This window comes from Macaca nemestrina, chromosome 2 (genome assembly GCF_043159975.1).
Source record: "Macaca nemestrina isolate mMacNem1 chromosome 2, mMacNem.hap1, whole genome shotgun sequence".
Lineage (NCBI taxonomy): Eukaryota > Metazoa > Chordata > Mammalia > Primates > Cercopithecidae > Macaca > Macaca nemestrina.
In genome coordinates, this window is record NC_092126.1 from 60,754,052 (window position 1) to 60,764,392 (window position 10,341).

The 10,341-nt window shown below is 37.9% G+C and overlaps 1 pseudogene; it reads left to right on the top strand.

Annotated features, from left to right (window-relative positions):
• The first annotated feature begins 2,193 nt into the window (after positions 1-2,193).
• LOC105488558 (peptidyl-prolyl cis-trans isomerase A pseudogene) lies at positions 2,194-2,818 on the top strand (annotated as a pseudogene).
• The last annotated feature ends 7,523 nt before the right edge of the window (positions 2,819-10,341 follow it).

The window sequence follows — 10,341 nt, forward strand, 5'->3', positions numbered from 1 at the left end:
GATAAGTGCCATCAAATAATAAGTGATGGCAGACACAATTATACTAATAAGGAAGTTGAGAAAGTAAAATTCTGGGGCATTCAGGTGAAACTGATATATTATAGCTACCTGAAAAACATGGTGTTTTTTAAATTTGCGTTTATTATATAGAATGTATGCAGAAAAGTAGGAAATGAAGGATAGGAGCAGTAACTGCTTAGAAATGCATCTACTTTAATTTTTATCTCAAAAATTTTTTCAAAGCAAATATGGCTAAGTATGGTAGTGAAAAGAAGAAAATATTTCCCAAAGTATTCTTTGCAGAGTTTCATATCTTTATTTGTAAACTTTGGTAAATTAAAAATTAATAATAATAATTCTTAAATATTTTAAGTCTACAACAGATCTTTAATAATTATCCTTTATAAAGATATAGCTATAAAATATTGTGAAAGCATTTTTTGAATTATCTCTTTTTTATTGAAATATAACTTGCAAATTATGAAATTCATCATTTTGAAGTGTACAATTCAGTTGTTTTAGTATATTCACAAAGTTGTTCAACTCTGTGGTGGGCTGAATGGTGGCCTCTCAAAAGACACATTTACCCAGATCCTGAGAATGTGACTTTATTTTTTAATAGATGTAATTAAGTTAAGCTTCACAAGATGAATTCAGCTCGGATTATTCAATGGGTCTTCAATCCAATGGAAAGTATTCTCATCAAAAGAAGAAAAGACACAAAGGAGGAGAAACACAGAGAAGAAGATGATGTAGAGATGAAGGCAAAGACTGGACTAATGTGTCTGTAAGCCAAGGAACACCAAAAATTGCCAGCAACCCACCAGAAGGTAGGAGAAAAGCAGTTAATGACTTCTTTCTCAGAGCCTCCACAAATGAACTAACCCTGCCAACATACTGGTTTTTTACTTCTGGCCTCTAGAATAATGAGATAATAAATTTCTGTTGTTTTAAGCAACCAAGTTTGTAGTAATCTGTTATGGCAGCCCTAGGAAACTAATACAAATCCTTATCACTATCTAATTTCAGAAAATTTTCGTTATTTCCAAAAATAAACCCATTAGCAGTCCTCCCCATCTATCACTCCCAACAATGACTACTCTACTTTCTGTCTCTATGGATTTGCCAATTCTGGGCATTTTATATAAATAGAATCAGACAACATGTGGCCTTTTGTATCTGGCTTCTTTTACTTAGCATAATGATTTCAAGGTTCATTCATGTGGTTGCATATAGTATTATTCCATTCCTTTTCTTGGCTGAGTAATATTTGATTGTGTGGGTATACTATATTTTGTGTATCCTTTCATTAACTGATGCACATTCATGTTCTCATTATGTTTCTCATTTTTTTTGGCTACTATGAACAATGCTACGATGATCATACATGTACATGGTTTTGTGAGGGCATGTTTTCAATTCTCTTGAGCATATAAATATACCCAGTTCTCTTGGTTATATAGATATCCATTTGATTTTGGTTACCTTATTTGTTGGTATATAATTATTCATATTATTCCCTTATAATCCTTTTATTTCTGTAAAGTATCCCTTTTGTCATCCTTGATTTTAGTCATCCGAGTCTTTTTTTTTTTTTTTTTTCAGTCAGCCTAGCTTAACGTTTGTCAATTTTGTTGCTCTTTTCAAAGAACCAACTTCTGGCCTTGTTGATTTCCTCTATTATTTATCTATTCTGCATTTCATTTATTCCCAGTCTAATTTTTAGTATTTCCTTTCTTACACTTGCATTGGATTTTGTTTGCTTTTATTTATCAAGCTTCTTAAAACTGGAAGTTAGGCTGGGCACGGTGGCTCATGTCTGTAATCCCAGCACTTTGGGAGACTAAGGCAGGCAGATCACGAGGTCAGGAGATTGGGACCATCCTGGCCAACAAGGTGAAACCCCGTCTCTACTAAAAATACAGAAAGTAGCTGGGCATGGTGGTGCGTGCCTGCAATCCATCTACTCAGGAGGCTGAGGGAGGAGAATTGTTTGAACTAGGGAGTTGGAGGTTGCAGTGAGCCAAGATCATGTCACTGCACTCCAGCCTGGTGACAGAGCAAGACTCCGTCAAAAAAAAAAAAAAAAAAAAAAAAACTGCAAGTTAAGTTACTGATTTAATATCTTTCTTCTTGAAAATAGAAGAATCAAATAGATGCAATAAAAAATGGTAAAGGGGGCTTTGCAGACGCTGCTGCCGAGGAAAGTCCTGTACTACTAGCCATGGTCAACCCTACCGTGTTCTTCGACATTGCCGTCGACGGCGAGCCCTTGGGCCGCGTCTCCTTCGAGCTGTTTGCAGACAAGCCTCCAAAGACAGCAGAAAATTTTCGTGCTCTGAGCACTGGAGAGAAAGGATTTGGTTATAAGGGTTCCTGCTTTCACAGAATTATTCCAGGGTTTATGTGTCAGGGTGGTGACTTCACACGCCATAATGGCACTGGTGGCAAGTCCATCTATGGGGAGAAATTTGAAGATGAGAACTTCATCCTAAAGCATACAGGTCCTGGCATCTTGTCCATGGCAAATGCTGGACCCAACACAAATGGTTCCCAGTTTTTCATCTGCACTGCCAAGACTGAGTGGTTGGATGGCAAGCATGTGGTCTTTGGCAAAGTGAAAGAAGGCATGAATATTGTGGAGGCCGTGGAGCGCTTTGGGTCCAGGAATGGCAAGACCAGCAAGAAGATCACCATTGCTGACTGTGGACAACTTGAATAAGTTTGACTTGTGTTTTATCTTAACCACCAGACCATTCCTTCTGTAGCTCAGGAGAGCACCCCTCCACCCCATTTGTTCGCAGTATCCTAGAATCTTTGTGCTCTCGCTGCAGTTCCCTTTGGGTTCCATGTTTTCCTTGTTCTCTTCCATGGCTAGCTGGATTGCAGAGTTAAGTTTATGATTATGAAATAAAAACTAAGTAACAATTTAAAAAAATGGTAAAGGGGATATCACCACTGATCCCACAGAAATACAAACTACCATCAGAGAATACTATACACACATCTACACAAATAAACCAGAAAAAATCTAGAAAAAATTGACAAATTCCTGGACATATATACCTTCCCAAGACTAAATCAGCAAGTTGAATCTCTGAATAGACCAATAACAGGTTCTGAACAGGTTCTGAAATTGAGGCAGTAATTAATAGCCTACTAAACAAAAAAACTCCAGGACCAGAGGATTCACAGCCGAGTTCTACCAGAGGTACAAAAAGGAGCTAGTACCATTCCTTCTGAAACTTTTCCAATCAACAGAAAAAGAGGGAATCCTCCCTAACTCATTTTATGAGGCCAACATCATCTTGATACCAAAGTCTGGCAGAGAGACAACGAAAACAAAAGAGAATGTTAGACCAATATCCCTGATGAACATCAATGTGAAAATCCTCAACAAAATACTGGCAAATCAAATCCAGCAGCAAATCAAAAAGCTTATCCACCATGATCAAGTCAGCTTCATCCATGGGATGCAAGTCTGGTTCAACATATGTAAATCAATAAACATAAACCATCACATAAACAGAACCAGCGACAAAAACCATATGATTATCTCAATAAATGCAGAAAAGGCCTTTGACAAACTTCAATAGCCCTTCATGCTAAAAACTCTCAATAAACTAGGTATTGATGGAACATACTTCAAAATAATAAGAGCTATTTTTGACAAACCCACAACCAATATCATACTGAATGGGCAAAAACTGGAAGCATTCCCTTTGAAAACCAGCACAAGGATGCCCTCTGTCACCACTCCTATTCAACATAGCACTGGAAGTTCTGGCCAGAGCAATCAGGCAAGAAAAGAAATAAAGGGTACTCAATGAGGAAAAGAGGAAGTCAACTTGTCCCTGTTTGCGGATGACATGATTGCATATTTAGAAAACCCCATCATCTCAGCCCAAAATCTCCTTAAGCTGATAAGCAACTTCAGCAAAGTCTCAGGACACAAAATCAATCTGTAAAAATCACAAGCATTCCTATATGCCAATAACAGACAAACAGAGAGCCAAATCATGAGTGAACTCCCATTCACAATTGCTATAAAGAGAATAAAATACCTAGGAATCCAACTTGCAAGGGATGTGAAGGACCTCTTCAGGGAGAACTATAAACCACTGCTCAACGAAATAAAAGAGGACACACACAAATGGAAGAAAATTCCATGCTCATGGATGGGAAGAATCAATATCTTGAAAATGGCCATACTGCCCAAAGTAATTTCTAGATTCAATGCCATCTCCATCAAGCTACCAATGGCCTTCTTCACGGAATTGGAAAAAACTACTTTAAAGTTCATATGGAATCACAAAAAAGCCCACATATCCAAGACAATCCTAAGCAAAAGAACAAAGCTGGAAGCATCACGTTACCTGACCTCAAACTATACTACAAGGCTACAGTAACCAAAATAGCATGGTACTGGTACCAAAACAGAGATACAGACCAGTGGAACAGAACAGAGCCCTCAGAAATAACACCACACATCAACAACCATCTGATCTTTGACAAGCCTGACAAAAACAAGCAATGGGGAAAGGATTCCCTATTTAATAAATGGTGCTGGGAAAACTGGCTAGACATATGTAGAAAGTTGAAACTGGATCCCTTCCTTACACCTCATACAAAAATTAACTCAAGATGGATTAAAGACTTAAATGTAAGACCTAAAACCATAAAAACCCTAGAAGAAAACCTAGGCAATAACAGTCAGGACATAGGCACGGGCAAAGACTTCATGACTAAAACACCAAAGCAATGGCAACAAATGCCAAAATAGACAAATGGGATCTAATTAAACTAAAGAGCTTCTGCACAGCAAAAGAAACTATCATCAGAGTGAACAGGCAACTTACAGAATGGGAGAAAATTTTTGCAATCTACCCATCTGACAAAGGGCTAATATCCAGAATCTACAAAGAACTCAAACAAATGTACAAGAAAAAAATAAACAACCCCATCAAAAAGTGGGCAAAGGATATGAACAGACACTTCTCAAAAGAACACATTTATGCAGTCAACAGACACATGAAAAAAGCTTATCATCACTGGTCATCAGAGAAATGCAAATCAAAACTACAATGAGATACCATCTCATGCCAGTTAGAATGGCGATCATTAAAAAGTCAGGAAACAACAGGTGCTGGAGACGATGTGGAGAAATACGAATGCTTTTACACTGTTGGTGGGAGTGTAAATTAGTCCAACTATTGCGGATGATAGTGTGGTGATTCCTTGAGGATCTAGAACTGAAATACCATTTGATCCAGTGATCCCATTACTAGGTATGTACCCAAAGGATTATAAATCATGCTACTATAAAGACACAGGTATGTTTATTGCAGCACTATTCACAATAGCAAAGACTTGGAACCAATCCAAATGTCCATCAATGATAGACTGGATTAAGAAAATGTGGCACATATACACCATGGAATACTACGCAGCCATAAGAAATGATGAGTTCATGTCCTTTGCAGGGACATGGATGAAGCTGGAAACCATCATTTTCAACAAACTATCACAAGGACAGAAAACAAACACTGCATGTTCTCACTCTTAGGTGGGAGTTGAACAGTGAGAACACATGGACATAGGGCAGGGAACATCACACCACGGCGCCTGTCAGTGCGTATGGGGCTGGGGGAGGGATAGCATTAGGAGAAATACCTAATGTAAATGACAAGTTGATGAGTGCAACAAACCAACAGGGCACATGTATAAGTATGTAACAAATCTGCACGTTGTGCACATGTACCCTAGAACTTAAAGTATAATAAAAAAAACGAAAAAAGATATTTCTTCTTTGTTAATATAGGCATTTACAGCTATAAATTTCCTTCTAAGCACTGCTTTATCCAAATCCCATAAGTTTTATTATGTTGTGCTTTATTTCATTCACTTCAAAGTACTTTCTAATTTACCTTGTAATTTCTTTTTTCATCCATTGATTATTTAAGAGTGTGTTGTTTGATTTCCACATATTTGTAAATTTCTCAAATTTCCTTTGTTATTTATTCTTCAGTTCATTGCATTGTAGTCAGAGAACAAAACTTAAATTATTTCAGTCCTTTTAAATGTATTGATATTTGATTTATGGGCTAACATATGGCCAATCCTAAATAATAGCCCATATGCACTATAGAAGAATGTATATTCTGCTGTTGTTAAATTGTTTATTTCTCTTCTCAAGTCTATCACTTTTTCTTCATGTAATTTGGAGCTCTATTGCTATATGCATATATATCTATATTGTTACGTTTGTTTTCTTGACATGTTAATCCTTTCACCATTATAAAGAGTTTTTTCTTTGTCTCTAGTAACAATTTTTTAAAATCTAGTAACAATTTTTAAAATTTTTTTATAGCCACTCCTGCTCTCTTTTGGTTACTGCTTGCAAGGTATGTCTTTTTCTGTATTTTATTTCCAACCTCTGTTTTTTGAATCTAAAGAGTATGTCTTGTAGACAATACATAGTTAGATTATGTCTTTTTATTCATTTTGCCACTTTCTGCCTTTTGATTGAAGTGTTTACTCATTTACATTTAATGTAATTACTGATAAAAGTAGGATTTGGCCGGGCGCGGTGGCTCAAGCCTGTAATCCCAGCACTTTGGGAGGCCAAGGCAGGCGGATCACGAGGTCAGGAGATTGAGACCATCCTGGCTAACACGGTGAAACCCTGTCTCTACTAAAAATACAAAAAAAATTAGCCGGGCGCGGTGGTGGGCGCCTGTAGTCCCAGCTACTCTGGAGGCTGAGGCAGGAGAATGGCGTGAACCCGGGAGGCGGAGCTTGCAGTGAGCAGAGATGGTTCCACTGCATTCCAGCCTGGGGGACAGAGCAAGACTCCGTCTCAAAAAAAAAAAAAAAAAAAAACAGTAGGATTTATGTCTACCATTTTGCTTTTTGTTTTCTGTATGTTTTGTGTCTTCTTTGTTTCTCTATTCATTTATTTGCAACTTCTTTGTCTGGTTTGAAGTTGCAATTATGCTACAAACTTTAAAATAGGGACATTATCCTGGATTAAGCAGCTCTTAAAAGTAGAAGCAGAAGGCAGAAGGGTAAATCAGTGGCATCTGAGGAGGAAGAAGAAGCAGAAGGGATTTGAAGTATTGACAAACCAGAAACTTGGTAGCTTACAACACAAGGTTATGCTCTTACAGTTGTGTCAGAAGTCTGAGATGGGTCTCCCCAGACTAATATAAAGGTGTTGGCAGAGCTGCATTCCTTTCTGGAGTCTTGATAATTGTTTGGATGATGACCCCTCTAAGTCCCATATTGAAATGTAATCCCCAGTGTTGGAGGTGGAGCCTGGTGTGAGGAGTTGGAGTCATGGGGGCAGATCCCTTATGGCTCTAATAGTGAGTGAGTTTTCACTCTAATAGTGAGTGAGTTTTCATGAGTTCTAGTTGTTTAAGGATGTGCCACACTTCCCTCCCCTCACACACACACATTCTCTCTCTCTCTTGCTCCTGTTCTCACCATGTGAGATGCCTGCTTCCCATTTGCCTTCCACCATGATTGAAAGCTTCCTGAAAACTCTCCAGAAGCCAAGTGTATGCCAGTGCCCTGCTTGTATAGCCTGCAGAACCATGAGCCAATCAAACCTCTTTTCTTTACAAACTTCTTTAATTACCCTGTCTTAAGTATTTCTTTACAGCAATGTAAAAAACAGCCTAATACAAGTCTCTAGGAAAATAATCTATTTCCTTGCCCATTCAGGTTGGTCACAGAATTCAGTGCCTTGTAGTGGTAGAACTGAGTTCCCTGTTTTCTTGCTGGCTGTCAGTTAAGAGCCATTCCCAGCTTCTCTATGTTGCCCACATTTTTTTTGGCTTGTAACCACTTTCCTCCATCTTCAAAGCCAGCAATGGCAGGTCAAGTTCCTCTCACACTTCAAATCCCTTCTGCCTCTTCTTCCTCCTCAGAGGTCACTGATCTACCCTTCTGCCTTCTGCTTCTACTTTTAAGAGCTGCTTAATCAATACTAATGTCCCTATTTTAAAATTTGTAACATAATTGCAACTTCACATTTCCTTTTTCCACATAACATACCATATCACAAATTCCAAGGATTACGGCATGAATATCTTGGGTGGGACGTGGAAGAGGGACATGATTCTGCTTACCCCACTAGAGATCAGATAACTTACGTGACAAAGCTAACAAGAGGAAGAACTGGAAGTACAATGCAGTCCTTGTTCAGTGCTCATTTCACTACATTTGATGTACAGTAATGTAATGATGTAACCACCAAACTGCCTATATGATCCCTTCAGATACATTTTGGCCAACCTGCTACTTTTGAGACTAGAATCATAGGCTGTTACAGCTGAAGGCACCTCAATCCAGCCCCATTATGTCATAGGTGAAGAAAACAGGGCCCAGGGAAGTTAAGGTTGCACCTCAGTTCCCAGAAAACTCAGAACCACAACTCAGCCTCTCCTGACTTCCAGTTCATGTGATTTTTTATTATAATTTTTTTAGTTAAACATAAATTCTCACAAGATACATCATCTACTTAAATTAACCTTATACTACTTAACTATTATCAGCCATGCAAAACGTGGCTGGTAAACTTATGTTATCCCTGTACTGTTAACCACTTCCATCTACCCATGACTTTCTAACTTCATCCCAATTATATTTTATGACTTATATTTTTCTTACAACTGCTTGAGCCTCTATATAAACACAGATTTTTATATAGATTCCACTTCACAAAAGGATCAAAGTAGAAAGACTATATATATTTCATTTCTTTTCTGTGTGCTGATTGATTATTATTAAGTCCCACTAAGAACGACATTCTGTTATGATTTCTCTAAACTATATTTCAGGTTATTTATAACAAGTCAGCAAAAGAGAAAGAGAAAGAGGCTACTCACACCATTACTCCACACTCCACCCTGCGTCAATCCTATAAATTCTATTGGCTCTGAGATGGAAAGTAGTAGGAGGGCCACTTTATTGAAGCTACTACATTTAGACCTTTCCTGACTAGATCATGTTAGACATATATTACAGTCCATTTTCAGTCACTTGCGCTTACAGAACACAGGAATATGGAACTCAAATGGCATTTCTATTGGACTTCACGTTTTATAATTTTTTATACCATACTAACATTTATGTGTTTTTCTCTAGGCTAAAAATAAAATCAATATTTAAGGAGCAGGAGACACTGGTGGCAGCCTAGTTTCCCACCCTTAACCCACTAAGTCCCAGCCCACCCATGACACACCTGCCTGTCCCTCTAAAATCAGTCAAGGCTCATTTATGATTAGTTATCCTCCTTGGCATTTGTTGACCCCCTTGCTTATTATACCCTATAAAAATTGGTTAAATCTTGGACAATCCCTTCACATTCCAGCAGATTTCTCTAAAACCAGGATCAACATAACTTGAGACCCAATATCTTTCCTGCCGGACACTTTAAAATGTCTGTGTACCTTTACTCAGTCTCATTTTCTTCTCTTCTTCCTCAAAAGAACTGACATCTCTCTTCCTGTTCAATGCTAACACTTTCACTAGTATATTCACTCCATTCTCATCCATTTCCCTTTTTTTGTGAGACAGAATCTGGCTCTGTGCCCAGACTGGAGTGCAGAAGCGTGATCTCGACTCACTGCAACCTCCACCTCCCAGGTTCTAGCTATTCTCATGCCTCTAGCGATTCTCATGCTATACTCTATAATTGTGATACCTTAACTACCCATAACCCTGTAAAGCACAAAGTTATTAGAAGACGTCATCATAATACTCATCTTGTAATCATATCTCTCTTAAAAAGTGTTTGAAAACCTGCTTAATAAAAATCTACAAAATTTAAACAAATAAAAATTATTCCCTAAAAGCCACAATTTGGAGGCATCATGCTACCCAACTTCAAACTATACAACAGGGCTACAGTAACCAAAACATCATGGTGTTGAAACAAAAAAATAGACACATAGACCAATGGAATAGAATAGAGAGCTCAGAAATAAGGCTGCACACCTAAAACCATCTGATCTTTGACAAAGCTGACAAAAACAAGCAATGGGGAAGGCCTCCCTATTCATGAAATGGTGCTGGGATAACTGGACAGCCATATGCAGAAGATTGAAACTGGACCCCTTCTTTGTACCATAAACAAAAATCAACTCAAGATGGATCAAGGACTTAAAGATAAAACCCAACACTATAAAAACCCTGAAAGACAACCTAGGCAATACCATTTGCAAACTATACATGTGACAAAGGTCTAATATCCAGCATCTATAAGGAACTTAAATAAACTTACAAGAAAAAAAACTAACAACCTCATTAAAAAGTGGGAAAGGACATGAACAG